Here is a 20525-nt window from a genome sequence, read left to right as displayed (position 1 = left end):
ACATTTAAATATGTTTATATACATAAATATACATATACTTAGATTAACAACTTCGAACCATGAGCTCTTAGAAGTTATCATCTTTTAAGTCTAACTCCTTTTTCCCCAAAAAACAATTTGAAAATTCTAGATTTATACTTTGCAATCTATATCATGTATCCTGAGCATCACATTCAAGTTTCTTGATTTATTTTTTAGTACAATGAAATGCTGAACTCCATGAGTCCCTAACCTCAGGTTGGGCACCCAGCACACTACTAATGACTTTAGAGGCTGTTTCTTTGGAAAACATGTAGATTATAAAAAAAAAGTGGAGAGTTTGTGACAAGTCCCTAGACTTTTTTGTGATATCCATGTAGCAGAATGTAGTTCATTTATCAGAGTTTGCAGCCCATATTGCATGAGGATTCCTGAAAAGTGTAAAGGAATTAAATCTCTTAAGAGATTTAATTACCCACAGTTCTAATTCAGCATTAAGTTTTATTGCAAATGGTTCTCTCAGAAATTAAAAAAATATATGTTTCATAATCTCTGCTGTTTCAGATTTTCTCATGCTGCTTCTTTTGTTGGTGTTGATAACCTTTGTCAAATTTCTAGAAAGTTGAAAATGTCAGTGCAGGAAACACTGAATAAAATTTAATAATAACTGCATAAATAACAGCAAATTTAAATATTCCTCACTTTTAAGTGGTCATTCTTACGCCTGGTCCTTTGGAGGCACATTATAAAGTTGAATTGGCTGTCAGTCATTTGGGACCCTTATTTTGGAGCAACTAATAGGAAAAGGAAATATATTATAGCTGAAGAGCTTGGGGAGAAGGGTACAAGAGAAGATACTATAGTTGATGCCTTCAGGGAGTATGAGGTTTCTGTTGCTGTCTCTGCTCTGATGACAGTTAAGAAATGCTATGTGTTAATGTCAGAATCCATGTTTACATTGGTGTCAACATTACCCCCCCTCTTTATCCTAGATCTAAATTTTTTAGACATCCTTAAGGTCTGAACTTATATTTTTCTAATTAGAGTGTAGTCCATGAAACTGAGAAATGGTCTTGCTTCAATAACAAATCCTAGGGAAATGGGCAATGTGATCTCATGGAGCAGAGGGTAGAATGCTGGTAACTACTTGGGCAGAAACTCCTGTGTTGGTGGAAGGCAATCCTTGCTGCCAATGTTTGTACTGGGAAATGCTGCTGCTTTCCCTTTATCAGCTCATTTTCTGACTTCCCTGCTTATTGAGATGTCTTCCTGAAAACTACTGCATTCAAATGGAATAATTTACAAGAATATTTGTAAAGATTCCCTCTGAGCCATTGCTCAGCGTGGGCAATAACAGCTATTTCTATTAATATGGGGGAGTTTCCCCAAGGCAGCTATTCATACTTTACAGAAATGTTTTTGTGAAGTCCTGCACGGTCCTTTTTTTTTTTTATTTTTTTTTTTTAGCAGTAAAAGTTTGTGGTTTAAACCTCTTACAGGATGCTTATATAGAACAAGTTGGAAGTTCCCCTCATGTGAATGCTGTTGGTGGCTAGACAGATTCTTTGTATTTTTATTGTAAGGTCGAAGAAGTACAATGATGTGCTATTTGGCCAAGGTGCTAGTTAAGAAATAGGTTTATAAAGTGTTATGTAATCCATTCAGGAGCACTGTTTCCTTAGCTGTCTTCTCTAGATCTTGGATTAACTTTGTTTAAAACCTTATGAAGCCTCCTGCTATACAGGTATGACTGCTTAAGTTGTTCATGAGCTGTTGAACCCTAGGTATTACTCTATTTCAGTAGGCAGTCTAGAACACATCCCCCATCCCCTTTGGTTCTAAATTAGTCCAACTAAGTTTTTTCTCTAACAGATCAAAAATAATGCTCGGGTGTAAACTTTAAAAGATTGTCTGTTACGTTGTGGAATGACTCCTCAAGAGAAAGAAAAACCCCAATATTAAACCTGCTTCTCCTAACACTTGCTACCAATGGATGTCCCTCTGATTTCAGCAAATGTGATCCTTATTCTTTTTTATGTTCTAGGGTAATCAGATTGTCTTGTAGAAGGAAGAAGTCTATTGTGATAGTAAATGTAAAGTCAAAAAGCTCATTTGGGCACAGTGTTCCCCAGAAATGCAACTGACAAACCAAGATATGACAAACCTGAGTTCTAGTTGCAACTGTGATAGTGATCGTCTCTGATCTTGGGTGATAAATTTCAACTCTTACCCCTTTCCTGTCTTCTAAATGACTTGTATACATCAGCCTTGTTCCTAATATTAACCTAAATGTACCTGAGGAATGAAACAATTTCAAGAAGAAGTTGCAAACTCTGTGAAAAAGCATTAAATCTATTTTAATATATCTGACCTTCATTTGTTTAATGTTTCCTTTCTGTCTTCTATACCCTCTCACTTTTTTTCATGTATCAGCAAAAGAAGTGTAAAGCTGAGATGAAGCCTGGAGGTTGCCCCTTGCATTGCTACAACTTTCTTCTGAAGGAGAGTTGTCTTGAGATTTCCACAGTTAATCTTTTGCTTATATATATCTGTCTGCTCTCTGATTTTAATACTGAGTGAACTGAAAAAGGGCTCAAAAAATCAGGAGCAGGATCACTTTGTCTGTTATGACCAGCAACACTAACCTCATCCAAAAATAATCCAGTTCTTTTTCATTACACCCTTAATCCCACCTAGGCTTCCTTCCATGGTCTCTACCTGGTTACCTTGAATCCTGCCTCCTTACTGGAAAGGAATGGCAGATGCAGCTTGGCCAGCACCACCAGATCCTAATAGAACTCTTGATTATCTGAGCAACTTGGTTGTGGAAATATCAGACTGAGAAACAAAAGGAATAGTAGAATTCCATGTGCTAGTGGGGATTGTGTCACAGTTTGGAAGGGATATATCTGCACTCTGGTCTCTGTGCATACCGAAGAAATAGGCCTGCCTGAGATTTGACTGTAGAGCTGCCTATTGAGAAATGCCAGCTGGTTAAAAATGTCATTTTCTCAATATATTCTCAACAACCATTTCTTTTGTCACTTTTGGGAGTACATTTTCAGCATATTTCTCCTAGGATGAATGATATTCAGTTTTGAAACAGCACATTATTACAACCAACTTATTTTGCTGAAAATGGCTTTTTCTGAAGTTCCTACAACCTGTGAAAAAATAACTTTTTAAGGTGGCCTAATTGGCCTCCTCTCACACTAGATTTTACTCTAGGACTGCTAATTTGGCATTTGGGGGTTCATTTGGATTGTCACTTGTAAAAATGAGAGACAAAGAGGCCTTTGAGTCTATTCCAATTTTAATTTTTATATAAGTGCCTCAAAAGCCCATAGCAACCAACTCCCATCTCAGGTTTTCTACTCAACAAAATATTTCTAACATTATATGTACCCACTTATCAGCTATATGTTGTGAAATCAGGCATAGTTTAACTGGTTTTGCAAGGTAAATAATTGCCGTATCAGAATCTTAACTCTGTAAGACATTGTATGGTGATAAAAAGACAGTTAAAAATTGATACAGATTTTCATTTAAAATGCCTCACCAGAGGTCTTGGCAGTTTCTGTCAGCCTCTCGTAGTAACAGCAGTGAAAGAGAGCATTTGGCTCCAACAACGATATGATCTCATTACACAGGACAGCAATATAGAGAGACAAAACATTCTGTACTAATTTTAGGTTCCACTTGAATCTGTGACATGTATTTAAACTTGTCTTCTGAGCATCCTCATTTGGGTTGAATCTCTTCAGCAACATCTGATTTGAACTGATCCTCAGTGAACAGTATAGCTTCTTGGTGCTGCTCTAGCTTCCTGTTTGCTAGTGGAAGGCTTTTACATTTATTTCGGTACTTTTCTTTCACAGATTTTTGCATCAGTATCTGACAGAGCAGAGTTTTGTCTGAAACCTGTATGTGAGAAGCCACATGTTCGAGCTGCCAATATTCAGATGGCATTTCAAGTGAAATTATCTAAAGTGTTTTAATCCTGTGTGTTTAAAAGAAAGTCAGTAGGAATCTGTGAGAAATAACCCCTTAAATGGTACTGGTTTATATTAGCAATTTGATTTTATCCTTTTTTATAATTTTGAAAATGATTCTTCTGGACAACGTGTCCACAGCCATGAAATTATCCTAACTCTGCAGCATATTTTGTGTTAATACTGGGTGCAAATCTTGGGACATCATACCTAAAGCTGATCTAGCACCCATGTGTTGCTCCAACAGCTCAAAGAACTCGAAATTGACTGATTTTGCTGGCTGGGGATTCCCCAGGCCCAGGGAAATCTGCAGCTGGTGCTGTCTCTGCATGAGCACAGTGCTGCAGCTGCTCATAGGGTGCCTGTCAGGACCAGACCCAGCCAGAACACCAGGACAGCTCTGGGGCTGCTCTGACACTCACTTGGGAGTTGTGCTTTTTGGAGCCTGCTCCAGTCCTAAAGGTACTGGAAATCCTGCTTCAAAAATCAGAAAAGGGGAAAAAAATGCTCCCTCCACAAATTTTTGACTGCAGTGATCCACAGGTGGTTTAGATTACTGGAGTATAATCTGAACTGTTGGAGTTATATATGAAATATCTCCCTCTCATGCTCTACTGCCTAAGCCCAACATAAAAGCTTAGGACTTAGGATGTTAGGCGCATAAATCCTACCAAATTTTAGTGGAATTTAGGGTATTATTTGGTCTCTCTTGAAAAATTAATTCTAAATCTGTGCAAGATTAGAGGAAACTCCCACTGTGAACAAAACTTTTTCCCAATAATGCACACCTTTTCCTGAAGCTTCTAGCCACTGTTACAATGTTCAAAATATCACTTCATGCCTGTGGAGTCTGGCAGAAATCTTTTAAAGTTCCCCTCAGTTCAGTAGGCTCCAGACTGGTCTAATTTGCAGCAGCAATTTCTACTGCCCCATGAAACTTTGGATTTTCCTTTCATTTAAGTTAATAGAATTTATATAACTATATTAAGAGTTGCTTGAGGCAAAGAATATATTAGATAAAAGGCTACAACAGAGGGTTTTCCTCTTTTTTATTTTAATAGTGACTTAGGTGGTTTCTGGTGTTTTAATTGAAATTCCGTAAAATGTATGTTTTTCTTAAAAAGTAAACTTTCCTCTGTTTGTGAGAGCCTTTCAGTCTTTAAAAATCCTAGAAGTTACAATAACATCTTAGGCAATATTGCCAATATTTCTTCAATCTAAGGCTCTGTTGTCCCACTCAACACAGATGTTCTGCCCTGCAGAGTCTGCCTTTGGGCCCCTGCAACTGCGCATGGTCTGTCCTATCTTTGGCTTTCAAGATAGGGCAGTTCAGGTAGTGTTAAGTATTGTAAAAGTAGTTGCCAGGCATCTCTCAGGGGCAGAAGAGTTCTGTTTGAGACAGTACTTCAGTTTTATGTTGCTGTCAGCTATCAGCTTGCAGCTCTTGCCCTGTTCCTCTCCTAGCTGAGCTAGCTGCATTCCCATCTTCCAGAGGAGGAATCTCCCGGTGCTGTTTGTCTTCCACATTATCTACACTGAAACATCCTTGTAGGAATGGAAAGAAGCAAAGGTCATGTTAACAGCCCCATGTTAAAGGTCAGCAATGCCATGGTAACAGTGGAAATCCATCCAGCTGCCTGCAGAAAAGTTGAACCCCTTACGAAGAGGAGACAACCCAAATAAACAGGGGGATAGATAAAAAGCAATATCTTAGCCTGGAGCCACGTGTCGAGTGGAAACGTAATATTTGCGAGCTCGTTGGGTATTTCCTACACCCAACTTTGAACTGCTTAGTTCAAAATAAAAGCTGTACCAATAATGTCGAAAATAAGTGTCTTGTAAATGTTCTGCCTCTCGACCTGAGGCTTTCTTTTTACTGCAAGCGTATAATGCAGCCAAGTGTAGTTTAGTATCCTTCCTGTGCCTTAAAGTGTGACTTTTATGGGTGACGTTATGTTTATGGGTCTTTGTTCATCCTCAGCCTCATGTACCCCACTGCTGCTTCCTCTGAGGCTTTGCCGCCACACCGCAGGGTGTTAATTTCCTGTTTTGAGTCTGTCACAGACAAATTCAGAGCCTCGATTAAAACACAACACACAGATACATGCTGCTGACAAAGGCACTAATAAAACTCCAAAGTTTAAAGGTGGCCCTGGTGTTTCCTCGCCGAGCAGCATGAGGACCTTTCACCTCTTGGAGGCATGCTGTTTGCAAGGGTTTCTTTTCTTTTTAATTAGGCCTTGCCTGAGTGACTCTTAGCAAACTGTTCTAGCATTTGGTGTGTTTGGTTTATGGATGTATTGACTATAAAACATGCAGAGCTTGCCTGAGCTTTTCTTTCAAAAAAAACCCCCAAACCTCAACAAACCCCAAACAAGACTTATCAAACTTACAGGAACTGTAAAGAGAGGGGGAAAAAAAAGAGGCTTAAGCAGAGAGTGTGCTGATTAGGGTCATGGATCTGGTATGTGGGTCCCTGCAAGACACATGCACAGGCATCTGTGTTTCCTGACCTCTTATCTTGGTCACTGAGCAGAAGGGGTGGGTTAAAAAGCCAGCATTTTCTTGCTTTAGTGAAAATCCTTCCTTTTACATTCATATTCACAAGGGGAAGACTTACAAATGTCATCACTTAAGCATGAATTTTTAGAGGGTTTTGCCTCACTTGTTTAGCAGTGTTTCAGCACGCTTATTTTAGACTATCCTGTAGAGTCACAGATCTAACAAGAAAAGAACTTTTCCTCTTACCCACTACATGCTTTTTTTCTGTTCTTCAGTGTGATGTGTTGTTCCTAGCACCACTGTAAAAGCTCTTCCCCCCCTGCATAAATTCTGCACACATGTTTACAATACTGCATTTTAAACTTGGATCTGTTCTAATGGAGGCCTTGCTATTTTTCTACAGTGTCGGGCCCATTATTTTTCTGTTTCCAGTGAAAGATTACTTATTTTTGTTTCCTAATTAATTTTAATCTTTACATGTATGTTTGAAAACTGAAGTTTCTTACTCAGTCATTCTGATGTATGACTGCTAAGTTTGCATGTCTGCTACAGCTACTCAGAAACCCAAATACCTCATCAGAGTTCCCTCATAATCAAGAGAGAAATTCTAGAGTTTCTCCAGCAGTCTTAAGAGATCCCTCTTGCAATATACCTGATGTTTAACTAAATTTAGGTTAATTATATATGGATAACAAATTTTGTAGCCTGATTTCTTGCAGTTATGGCTGTGCCATTTCCCTCATATTAAAGGAAATAGCAGCTATTCATAGCCTTCAGGCAGAAATGACGTTTAAAGTCTTGTAACATCTGCCTCTGACCACCTCTCAGTGGCTGTCTTTAAGACTGCCACGTCTTCTTTCTTCCTCATCCTCCACTGTCCTATGTTTGAGTTTACCTGAATGACTTCTCACCTCTCCTGTGTACTCCACTTCAGTGGTGCCCTGTGCTCGTGCCCAGCCTCTTTTACCCCACAAAATCAAGTCACAGTGTGGCTGCAAGGAGAGCAGCAGGCCTATTGCATGAGAGGGCACCTGGAGGGGTAAGCCTCACACATGCTGAAGAATGTGGTGTGTCACCCTGTGTGCTTTTTGGTTGTATTGGATGGACAAAGTCAGCTTCAAACCCCACATTTCCTCTGCTTTTCTGCTGCAATATTTCCTACAGCTCAGGTTCATACCCTTTTGCCATCCCTGTGGGCTCCTGGACCATCCGTGTATGCTGTGTTGTAGTAGAAGGAAGAAACTGCAGTTGCAACTTAGCAACTGCCTATGATCTGCCCAGTGAGGCCACAGTACTCAGGTGGGGGAGCAGGAAAGATGGTCTGGGTCACACCCTCAGTGCCTCAGGAAGTGACACTGTGTGCCTATAAGGACATTTTGCCAGGCCCTGTGGGGCAAACCCAAACAAATTTTTGTTGTTCTAAAGCAGTGTCCTGCAGCAAGTAAACTGCTGCAGGCTTTTGTGTGGATCTGACTGATCCACACTTATCTGATCTGTTTGAGCTGCTTAATTTCATTTTCTCCTTCCTTTACTTTTCTATCGGTTGTGGTTTGTTCCCGATATTTTATCCTCATCTTTGTCCAGTTTGCTCTTCTCTTTCAGGGCTGTTTCCACATGTCTCCATATAGCTTCTGCTATTCCATCTATTCACCAAGGAGGGAGAAGAAAACCCAAACCAAAACATTACTAAGAGCTGTTGTGGTGTGTGTTGTTTCTGCAAACTATAGTTATCCTAGACTGTTGTTTCTGTGTTGCCTATTTAGATGTCATTGCGGGCAGTCCATGGGTAGGAAACCACTCTTGCAAAAGGTGAGTATGTCAGGCTCCCTCAGAATAGGTGGATTTTTTTGAGCAAAAAATGTGATTATTAATTCCGTGTAAGGAATGGGTGTATTTCTTAGTACAGACTATGCTCCGTATGTTCAACAAAAAAAGCAGCTAAAACCACACTACTTCGTACAGGGCTTCAGGCTTCATTGTTGAAACAAGCTCTAAAATTCGAATTCCAACTAAGAAAATCTTGGCTTACAAGTAAACCTAAAGCTTTGCTTGTGTGCAGACAGAATTTTATGCTATTGGACCTTTATTAAAAAAAAACCAAACAACAAACCTGAAAAAGATTGCATAATCAGATATGTAGGCATTCCCTTTGTACTGACGGTGTACCTAAGATGCAACGGGATGTGATGGCTCTGTGCTCCTAAGGTGTAGCTGGAAAGGGTAAGGAATGAAAGACTACTACAAAACTTTCAGCTAAGTTACAGCATTCATAAGGCATTCTTAACTCTCCCTGAGGTTGGGTTCAGTGCATTTTAAATTCTCATACCTTTAAAGAAGTCAGTTTCAGAATGTGTCATTGTTACTTGCTATGGCTGAGTTGACCTAAGGATTGGAAGGAGAATTAAGCTGTAAGTCTTCTGAGGCAGCAATTCTTTGTTTGACCCTGCACTATATAAACATCAATATGGGTGGCAGTCCATAAGTGAGATCTAGGCACAATGCTATGTATGTATGATACAAGTGTTAGATGAGTGTTCTGCATTGTTCAGTCTTTTTCTGCTCTGGAATGGTACATTCTTCATTGGTCATGCCTTCAAGGTTTCATCTATGGGGAATGGTACATCGTAGTGATAAGCTTTTTTTTTTTTTTTAAAGCTGGATGTTAACAGTCTGATAGCAGCCATTATATAGCTGGGATGAGCTGTGCAAGAATGAGAAATGTGATTCATGTTTTAAATGAGTTAAACGTGATGCTTTCCATATGCAGGATATATATCCTTCTCTCTGAGTAAGACACAGATCTCATGCAAGTCATGGGTTCTATGTCTTTTACAAAACATCTGGGAGTTCTGACCTTTCCAGACTGATGTGCATATGAATGAGAGCACTGGTGTGCTTACAAACTGCAGAAAATCTTCACAGAGGGTAACAGAGTAAACCTTGGAATGCTTGAGAAAAGCTAATGGAGCTGGAGGCCAGTGGCAACATGGGGTGTCACAAAGGGCCAGATCAATTTCCCAAGGCATTGAGTTGTTTTAGCTGGTCCAGCTGCAATGGAGGCATTGTCAGGGTTTCTCAGTTTTCTGAGTAATGCAGCTGCTGCTCCTAAAGTAATTCAAGTGCAAGAATGGTATGGAAGCAAAGCACTGGGGCTGTTCCAGACTATTTTATGTTAAAGTCATACCTAGCACAAGCTGTGTCTTCAGTGCATGCACTATTGTTTAATCCATGAAACAGACCTGTGAGTGCTGGCTGTCAGTGTGAGGGACACTGAATGAAGCAGCATCATCACAGTGGGCCATTAGCAAATTCCATAAGTGTCAAAAGTGTTTATCTGGTCTGACCCTGTTTTAACTTGGACTATTGCCTTGCTTGTCTCCTGGCTACTCAGGGCTGATTTTTCCTCTTGTTGTCTTACAGTGCACATTCTTTCTCTTTAATGTCTTCCCTGTATTACTAGTTTTTCTTTGTTAAAGCTCTCTCAAACTTTGTTCACTTCTTTTTCTGCTCTCCCCTCACTTTGTAATCAAACCCAACCACCTCTTTCACAGCCACCCTCCATGCTTCTATTTGTAGCACTTCACCTGTGCCCTGTGGTCATGATTGCCTACTAAATTATTTGCTGATGTTGTCTTCTCCCCTCCTCCACCCCCTTCTCCCCCTTACCCTGAAGCCTCCAGTATGGGCCTGTTGAAGGGAAACTGCTAGCATTCTTCCATTTTAAAAATAATGAATGGAAAAGAACCACACTAAAAAACCCAAATGTCTTGAGATGGCATCTCCCTCAGATCTGCAGCAAACTCCCTGAAACCATGAAGTATCTTTTGCAGTGTATAGAAAAAGTTGCTGATTGCTAAATGCTTCAGACTGGATCACAGCTCCATCCCAACTGCATTAAGATGGTCACAGTTCTCACTTGCTGTACCTGCAATGAGTTAGATGACCGACAGTGTCATTCTGAGAAGAATGGTTTTGGTATGTCCCTATCAAAGTTTGGTTAATGTGCTGGAGATGTAGCACAGCTGCAGAATATTTTTGCTTGCATGCTACAAGAATGTTATTTTAATTTATTTGCACCTTGCAAGTTGAATTTGACAAAAATTCCATCATTCTTTTTTTTTTGTTTGTTTTGTTTTGTTGTTGTTGTTGTTGAAGGCCAAGTAGGTGATGCAATACAAGAGCCTAATGCCAGGAAAATCACTGAATTTATGGAATAAGTTGAGCTCTGTTGAGCTGTTGGCATCTGAGGGTCATCAAGCTTGATCATGAGCAGGCTGAAGAAGGGCTGTAACTGCTTTTCTAGAAGTCAAAGACAGACCCAAAGTTATTTTGTTGTTGTAACAGGCAATGATATGAAAAAGGTTGCAAATTTACATGCTGTGGATCTTCAGATTGGTGAAAACCATGTATTTTCTGAGGATACTTGTATAGCCCAATAAAAATCTTGCCAATATTGCTATGACAGGAGTCACTAGATGGCAATATTACCTGTACTCTTACAAATCCAAGTGTATGGGCATTGTCCAGCCCTTAGGAAAGGTGTGCCTTGTTCTATAGAGGCTTTCTGTAGTGGGAGCTCAGGCCAGTCAAAGGGGCTTTTCAACCCTTTCTGAATGGGAAGAGTACTTGATTACTGGTAACTGCATACAGAGTGTCCAACAAGCCACTCTCATGGTGTACCCACCAATTTCTTCTCACATAACCGTGCCAGAAGCACAGAGTGATTTAGTGTGTGTTTATCCTACTCACCTCTGTAGGTTGCCAACGGGGAGGTTGCAGTGGGGGGCAGATGGGAGGTAGCAGTCAATTGGAGGTGTTTCTGTAGCCCCATTCACCTCAATCTGCTAGCAAATGTGAATTAAGACCCCTTTTAATCTTTTGACTGGAGGCTGCACTTCCAGGGCTTCACATCTGCTACTACTCAGAAAAGCTGAGAGTATCCCTCTTCATTCAGGGCTTGGCAGGTTTTGCACATGCGCTGATATTGTGTGAAGTTGATTTTCGGTATGTGGTGTAGAGGGCTGTGCTAATCTACCAAAAAAAAAATAAAATTAGGATTTCAATTTAAGATTTTAGTACCTCTGTGAGAAGTATGGGTAAGAATAATGCCCCAGATTTAGCTGTTTGCAGTTGATTGAGAAACTGGCTAGATAAGGGATGTGATATTAATAACTGTGGGCGCTGGAGTTGTCTCATTTTTGTTGAAGTTTTCCTGTTAGAAATCTGCCGCCATGTTTTAGTAATATTTGGCTTCTTTTATAAATTCAAATTTCCATTGACAAATTCATGCCTAGTTCACACTGGTTATCTGGAAATCACAGAACTGTCAAAATATGCAAAAAAGTCTGCCTTTCTGCCCTTTTCGCTGAAGATGTTGTTTCTATTATTAGCTGTTTTGACTACAAAATTTCATTGAAAAATCTTAGGGGGACCCCCACTCAGAAAAGTCCCAATGCAGTTAATTATTTCTTCTTAATTTACATGTGAATGCAAAATAATAAGTAATAATATCATTGCTACAATAAAGAATATTATTTGAAGTAGATTAGTGGTTTTCCTTCTCTCCATATTGTTCAAAGTTTCCCATTGTGATGAGGACATTGTACTTTTTGTTCTTGCAGCCACATATCCTATCAGGAAAGCCCATCCCAGGCTTACCCGTGGGACATCCTTTTCCCAACTCTATAGTCTGTAGAGTAAGTCTGAGAAACATTAGTTTTCCCTTACCTTCATAATATTTTCTATTTGTGCACTAATTCTTGAAGAAAATTCAAAAACCTAATGTAAGAAACACACCTTTGAAATGGGAAATACTGTTAGGAATGACTTCATCTTGCAAATAAACAATAGAAATACAGATTATTCCCCCCCCCCCCCCCTCCACTAAAGAGAAAATAACTCACACAACCCCTTTGGAGATCACTGCTTTTTCTCTTATCATCCTGAAAAAAAAGAGACTTGGGGGCTTTGAGCTACTGAGAAATAGTATAGATTGGTAGCCACACAGTTGTACTACCAATCCATCTTCCCCCCATCAGTCCCATAACCTCCTACGTTGTTGCTCATCTCTCTGGATGGATTTCATACATAGACATTTAGGTATAACATCTTACAGGATCCAATGTAATATTCTTCTAGTGAAGATTCATCAAAGCAGGACAACAGCTGATGGAGAAGGCATCTACCTATCAATTGGAATTGTTTCTCTAGAAAATAGTAATACAAAAACAAAAGAGGGAAATCTGGTGAATCTTTCTTCTGAAGTGCTGAACACTCACTTGATATACTAAAATTGTATTCACTAGCAACAGCACCTATATGGGCTACTTGCCCTGTACTTACTAAGCGGCTGGATCCAGGTGGTGTTCCTGAAAGCCCAGGCTGAGAACTGCCAGGCCAGCTTGCTTTGCAGAGCACCAGGGTTTTTCCTGACTCTTATTTGCCCTTGGTGAGGGCCTCTGGTGAGCACTAGTGCTGCTGCTCCTCATATCAAGTGAGGAAATTGAAATGTACTTGAATTAGAAACAGATGACTGGAATTTAGAGATGAGTTAAAACTGCTGTAAGCAAAGGGCAAGAGTGATAGAATTAGTCTAACTTGAGACTAGTTTGTTTATGTTACATATTAGAATCCTTTCTCATAGCTTTGAAAGTAACCAAAGAGACATGAAACCAGTGCAGATCCAAACAGAATCTTGGATTTGAGCTCTACAGTTCACTCTTAGATCCAAAATGTCCCAAAGCAAAATCCCAGCGCCTGATTCTCTGCTGGTCCAGGTCTTGCATAGATTTCAGTGGAATCAGTAAGACGGTTTCAAACTGATATGGGAAGTAATAGATGACATTGGAAATATTTCCTCTCTGCCTGCTGAAAATTTGACTAGGCCCCTTCATTAATGATAAGAAAATTAAAATATGTAATAGAATCTGTCTCCTTAATTTTATACAAGTTTGAGTCACTATCGAATCTGTAGGATTTGGATCCATCTGTTTTACAAGCTTGAATTTGATGATGAACTTTGTTTCTGCAGTGATCTCTTAGCTAACAGCATCCTTAAAGGGCATGAAAATGAAACCCTCCAAAGAGGCAAGTGGTCCCCTTTACTTTTTGGATGCTTTGTCCAGTGCTGGCTGTTCTCCAGGAGGGTGGTGATGTTGACATCATGTTTCACTGATGTGTTGGTTGATGTAACACTGCTGAGCGACTTGGAGAGCCTCGGTTTTCCAAAGGCATACAGCAACTGAAAACAAGAAAGTGAAACAAATCCAGTAACAGATTAGTTCAGATGCTAAAGACAAACGAGGATTTCTGTACATAACGCTTGGTTCTTGCCTTGTCCTTCAGAGCCCTTAGCTGTTAGCTGAGACCCTCTGTGTTTTAAGTACTATGAATGGGTGCACTAAAGCCTCTGATCAAATGAACACGGAACTGCAGTTAATTAAATCCTGCTACAGCTGCAGGAGTTGAAGAATAACTTGTGCCAAAGTACAGCAGAAGGACAGAACAGTTTTATTGCTGCAAACAGCAGAATGTTTGGCACGTTCATGCTGCTTGTCTCAGAAAAGCCTAGGTGAAAGGGGAGATGGAAACACTCACTGTGGCACCACAGACTCATCTTGTTTGGCCAAGATCAGTCTAAGGTAATGGAGAGAGCTCTGACCTCAGAAGTGGTTATGGTGGAAGCAAATTGTTGTGTGCGCAAGATGTGAGATTGCTAGAGGATTTTGAAAAAAATCATGAAAACTTGTGAGTGTATTTTCAGGACCAGCACTTCTTTTGCTGTGCAGTGATCTGTGCAGAGGGCCCTCATCTTGAGCTCCATAATAATCTATAATTTTAATGGATTATTTGAGCTAATAATATAAAATTATTCATTTCAAGTATTCCTTTTTTCCCCCCCAAATATGATTTTGTTGAATTACCAATGTTTCATAGGAACATAAAGGTCATAAGGATTTGGGTTTTTTTTTCCCCTGATGAAAATGTATTCCTTTCCATCCTTTGAGATGTCTTAATTTGGACCTTAAAATGCTAGAGAATATTTTAAATGTATTATGATTTTAATGTACAATACATGCATTTAGCAGTGTAACCTATTTTTCTGTCTGTAAGTTAATTTTTATTCAGATCATTCTAGAAAGTTTCAAACTCTAGCCTATCACTTGGGATATCTTTTGTTTCTCTGCTTATGAAGCAAATTCTGATTTCTGACCAGCCTTCCATATGAAAAAGAACTGTAGAGCATCTAGTCTGCTGCTTTTGATGTTTTTTGCTCTAGGAGGGTTGTGTGTCTACATGGGGGAACAAAAGAAAAGTTGATTTTCCCATTAAAGGTATAGGGTGTTTTAGGTAGCAAGTTGAAAGCTGGCTGGCACTAATGCAGGGTGCACAGTCACAGTATCACCCTGCCCAGAGAAAAGGCGTTTGGCTGGGTGTTGTGCAGCACTGTTCAGTGGGATCCCTTGTTTTTCTGCCTTTCTCTCTGCTTTCCGCCCCATTCAGCCGCAGAAGCTGCCAGGTTATCCTGACCCAAGTGCAGCACAGACTCCCTGTTGGTGACGGGTGGGGGTCACTGTACTTTTCCTTTATTTTGCTCTGTGCCCAGACTGGCGTGCCAGGCAGCTGGTGTGGCCTGACACAGCTGAACTCGCACTGCCCTCTCTTTAGGAAATGCTTGAGGCATTGTCAGCTTCGGGACAGATTTAAGTGTCTGTTGCGCTAATTAAGTTGTGCAAAGGGAAAACACTGAAGATCTGCATTTCTGGCTATTATGACTTTTCCAAGTAATTGCTAATGTTTGACATGCAGGAATTGCCAGTTTTTGAGTTGCTATTTTGTTATTGTTGAATTATAGTAAGAAATTACTTTGTCTCCATAACATTCTCTAAAATTGAAAGTACAATTAACAAATAATCAAATTTTCCAGTTTGTTGCAAAGAAGCATCTGCGAAAATACTCTAGAGGACATGATGATAACCACCGTCTGCAGCTGTTGTGTTTCTGAGAGCTGATCTCAGATCTGTGGTCACTGTTGATTTCAGTTTTGTACTTAATGTAGGAATTCAACTTGTATTTATAAAGCCCTACCCAAAAATGTTGTATCCACTCTTTGAATAGAGGATGGATTTGACAGTCTAGAAGTAACCTTGCTATAAATTAGGTCATTTACTGAACAATTCTTAATCAGAAATTTCATCACCGTGCACTAGCTTTTGGAGAGTGCAGGATCTCCAAAATGGACTAGCAGTTAAAATGACATTTTACCATGGTAAAAATTAATTTAAGAACCCAGGGACAGGCTGTGTTTAAAGAAACATTTTTAGAAGAAAGGATGACTTGTAACCATTACTTATCAGACTGGAACATGTCAGTGGGGTGCTTTCCACCTGAGAAATTACCCTCTTCAGAGTTTCATGAGGCCTTTTGTAATGGTGGAGTTCAGACTTAAGGATCCTGGAACAAAGACAGCTTTAACTCTAGTTTGTACAATTAGTACTCTGGGTTTGTAGCATTACTAATGATGATTACAGTGTTAGAGTTTATCATGGAAGGGCACCCAACGATTATTTGGCTCCTTTTGAGAATCTCAATCCTCATGCATAGCTTTCCACTTGGAGACATCTGTTCCTGAGTGGTCTGACTTTGAACCTCAACTTCCTATCACGTCCAATGCAAAGATGTCTCCTGCTGCTGCTTATTAAAGAAGAAAAAAAGAGAAAAGTATGTTTGGTTAATAATGCCATGCTTTGGGGATTTCACTTGTAATCTATGGGGTCACGAAAGAAAAACTTCCCCACAGTAAGTCATAATTTGATGTGTGTGTCTTGGGTTCTCTGGTCTTTCTCCGGACCACAGGAGGCTAAATCCCTTCTTTTATTGCGGTTAGGAAGGGAACATTCTTTGAGCAGCATTACATTTTCAGGGATCTGGTTCATGTTTTAATGTAGACATGTTTGGGGCTAAGACTGCCAGCGTTTAGGTCAAATCTCTTTTGATTGTCAGGGTCGATTGGATTTTCTTCTCTTCTATGTAGATTCACTGGACTAATGCCTTGAATAGGCAGAAGGCTGTTTCAGTTCAGACTGAGATAAATTAGGTGTCTCTGCAACTACAAATCTAATCTGATGTTGCAAACTAATAAAATACTTTGCTACAGTATATGTACACTGGAAGCTCCCAAGTCTGGAGTGTTCTTATTCTTTCTGCAAAAATGTTGCAAAAATGTCTTTTCTATTTTTAATCTGACCGGCAACAATATGCAATCTTGCTTCAAGCTTCCATGCATCTTCCTTAATGTGTGCCAAAATGTCCAAAAGCCGCATTTAAAGCTGATTAAAGCCTTTCATTACACTTGAAAAAAACTTCTTCCCCAAAGAAATTGCATTATGATTTTATGGAACCATCAGCTGCAACGTAATAGATGAAGAAAAATATACAATTCCACTGCAAAGGTGACGTTGTAGCACAGTTTAGAGGACCTGATAGAAAAAAAGCTAGACTTGATGGGTTTATGAGTCTTTATATACTTCTTTTCCTCTACAAGAAGCTTTTCCTGTTGGCAATCCAGTGAACTTCGTTACACTCTCTTAGGCTATAGCTATTTGAACTCCTCTGAGTTGGAAGGTATCTTCAGTATAAAGTCTAAAAGTGGTCTAATTTAAATGGGCACTAAGATGAAGTTGGTGCCTGAAGTCTAATCAAAGTTACTGTAATAAATCCTTTAGAGGGAACTGATTTTACTACTGATTTTTTGTATGGGGATGTTTGAAAGGGATTTTGAAAGATGTAAGATGAATAACTGCATTGAAGTACAATTAAATTTGCATCATGGAGCCTGATGCATAAAGTTTGAAGATTAGAGGCAAAAATGGATTCTTTGAACTTTGTGATTAGAAGTGTAGTCCTTATTTTTTTCTGTTTAATGCAAGCAGTAAAGAACTGCTGCTGCTCCAATAAATCAGAGTTCCATCAAGAATTGAGAAGGTGAATATACTGTACTGGAGGAATGCAGGACAAGAAAACAAGAATAGGAATTGTTTGCCTTTTACTCTGAACCACAATGCGGGTGGGAATGGAGTAGAATAAAGGAGTGGTGGAGCAGAAGAGACCCAGAGAAGAAAGACCCTGAAACTGGAGCGCAGAGCCTTTGCAATATTCAGTGTTGTTGGACTGCAGAGAAACAAAAGCTGCCATAGGTATTCTTGCTTTTATCTCTTTCCTGAGTGATGGATATCGGGGCTATTTTTCCACCAGCTCAGTTCCTGTGCTGTCTTCACACCTGAGGGAATTTGGCCTCCTGCAACCTGCAAATGGAAGAAGCTGACAAAGGCTGTGTGAGCATGTGCACGTAGCGCACAACTGTGACAGACCCCAGTGATCACTGCATTATTTCAAAGCTCAGTGACAAAATTTCCCTCTGTGTGTAATTGTTACTGAAGTTCCCAATTTTCTTTATCTGGTGACATGGATTGTAGAGGAGGTTGTTACTCACACAACCCTCTTCTCTGAGCATGCTTAACCTGGGGGTCACTCCAGGTGTGTGAATTGAGTAGTGATAAGGTTTGCTGCTTTGAATGCAATTGCTAGTATTGTTTCCTAACAGTTTGCTGGAGGCCTTCAGAGATTGATGGCTAAACACAAACCTACTCATGCTTGTACAACAATAAATGCTCTCTGAATTCTAAATAATAACAACACTGGAAGGCAGAAGGACTGAAAATCACTAATTCTCCATTCAGTAATAGTATTTTTTACACAATTTCTTTAGAGCCTCTATGAACAATATTTGAATATTACTTCGTTTACAGGTCATTCTGGATTTGAGGTGGCTGCTCATGTCTTTGCCATACTGAACCCCATGCAGGTCTACGTATTTGCAGGGGTTGTATTAAGTGTATATTGGAAGAGAGATTGGCTCCACAATTTTACTGTCTAGGAGCTTCTGTGTATGTGCTTACATGAGAAACGGCACTATCTCCTGTTTAATAAGCATGATGAATAAAATAATGAATATTTCTCATTTTATATTTCTTTTTTCTGGAAACAGGAAGAATCTCCAAGATTCATTCAAAATTTGTCTTTTACACAGTTAAGAGGTAAGATTTTAATGCAATCGTAGCATTGGCTCCCTTATATTTTGAAGTTTGTAAAACATTTGCTGTGAAAGCATTTTCTTTCAAACAACCACCATTTGCATTTTGTGCCTCTTCAGTACAAATTTTGTTCTGCTATCACCATGTCATTTTTGCTACAGTAATATCTCACAGATCACCGTGAGTGCTTCAAGAGTCTGTCAGCTAGGAGATCAAAGTCTATTTTGAAAGCCACTACTTTCACCTCTCCAGACTGGTGAGTAATCTGTGCAATTGTTATAGAAAAGGGGTAACTATAATAGAGGCGGTGTAAGACGTAGCTCACTGGTCAACACCAGAGTTGCTTGCAATGTATGTTTGAGTTGTTTAAGTTGATTTTCAGCTATGTGGTATAGTAGGGTTCAAAGATTTTCCCCAAGATATAGTCCTTGATGTGTGTACACCTGGTAAATTAATCTGCTTTGCTTTGTGCTCAAAGCTATGCCATACCAGATTGCTTGGGGCCTCAGAGTGAAATAGGGAAAGACAAAGATTGTGAGTAACTTTCATTCTAGTTGACTATGTTAATCCCAAATGGCTAAACTTCTTTGTCTTTGCAATAGAGATCAAATCCTGGAGTGGCCCTCACCTAAGGAAAATAATTAATTTTAAGTCATTGAGCTGGACCCTGAATTTCGTGAGAGACAATTCTTGTTTTGGTTTGTAGGACTGTGCTGTAATTGAAAAGACTCTTGGCACAACATAGAGCTAAATAACAGCTTTGAGATTTGGCCCCTAGGAATTTCCTGTTTAAAAAATTCTGGGCTTGGCCATGAACTTCGTATATGCAGCGCACACAATGCCAGATGCGTGTTCTCTCTTCTGCAAAGCTGACAGAACTGAAGGCACTCCTACATTTTAGCAGGATCTGCAGAAGCTCTGACAGCTGAAAGATACCAATGTTATATCCATAACTCATGAGCTGCCATAATAACACATATAGTAATGCATAGCAATTGACTAAGATCTGTAGCTTTACTTAAGATATCTAGAGTTTAAATAGAATGCAGAGTACAAAACTTTTTTTTTCTTTTCTGTTTTATTTCATACTTACATAACTTTGAGCATATGGAACAGCAAAGCATGATCTAAAATTTTAATTTGCAGATAGATATGTAGGGTTTCTGTAGTTCTTTGAAATAAAGTAAAAAGGAGCACCCGATTGCAGGATAATCTCTCTAAAACTGGTTCACCCTAAGTTGTTGCAGAAGCTGTTTCAGGATCATCACCTGAGTATCTGTTCTTAAAACAAAGCTTTGATTTGATTACAAACAATTCCTCAGACATTTAAAAGCACATCTGGTATAGTGCTGAATCCAATAAATATTTAAGGCGACCTAAAAAAACCTTAACAAAACCCAAAACCCAACAAAATCACCTAGGAGAAACTGTAACTGAGCTAAATGATTCAGCCCTTGAGACAGGAGGAGCTAATGTCCAAAAAGTCAGCATAGAGAATTTAGGCAGGATTTGGAAGGCTTCTCTTTTGACCTCTTTGCAAATGCCCAGATGTAGAACCTCACAACCTTTCCATTCAACTTGGAGATATCACATAAAGTTCTGTAGAAATACATGGCAGATGCTGTTTTGCACCAGCACAGTACAGTCTAGGATAGGACAGCTGCTTCAGCTGAGCAGCCTCTCTCTTGGCCTGGTTCACATTTTTGGTAGTGGTGACTTTTTTCAATACCAAGCAGTTTTGTTTTTGTCTCATAATAATTTCCTCAATCTCTTTAGGAGAATATTAGCAGATTTCACAAAATCCAGTGTTTGTGTGTGGGTGTGGAAGGTGCACATGTCGCGATTTTCTTAGGGATATATCCTGTTTGTCAGCAGAAGAATTTAGATTAACATTTTTTTGTTTCTTCTTGGCCAGTCTGCGCCGATATTTCTTATCCAATGGCACACTTTTGGGTTGTGG

At 39.5% G+C, this 20525-nt stretch overlaps 2 long non-coding RNA genes across 2 annotated transcripts in view; one reads left to right on the top strand and one right to left on the bottom strand.

The window, feature by feature from the left end:
• Positions 1-18815, top strand: part of LOC136286615 (uncharacterized) — a 66673-nt gene extending 47858 nt beyond the window's left edge. Inside the window, exons 2-3 of the long non-coding RNA XR_010719957.1 lie at positions 18520-18568; positions 18727-18815. This is a non-coding gene — a long non-coding RNA (uncharacterized lncRNA). The remainder of the gene's footprint in view (positions 1-18519; positions 18569-18726) is intronic.
• Positions 10583-11500, bottom strand: LOC136287636 (uncharacterized). Its single transcript, XR_010720228.1, has 2 exons — positions 11223-11500; positions 10583-10772 (listed from the first exon to the last, which is right to left on the bottom strand). It is a non-coding gene; the product is annotated as an uncharacterized lncRNA (long non-coding RNA).
• Positions 18816-20525: the final 1710 nt, after the last annotated feature.

The sequence above is a fragment of the Chamaea fasciata genome, unplaced genomic scaffold (assembly GCF_029207755.1).
Source record: "Chamaea fasciata isolate MVZ Bird 193981 ecotype frontalis unplaced genomic scaffold, bChaFas1.0.hap1 SCAF_3, whole genome shotgun sequence".
NCBI classification, from domain to species: domain Eukaryota; kingdom Metazoa; phylum Chordata; class Aves; order Passeriformes; family Sylviidae; genus Chamaea; species Chamaea fasciata.
Note: the sequence above shows the minus strand (reverse complement) of the source record. Positions and strands in the feature narration are given on the sequence as shown.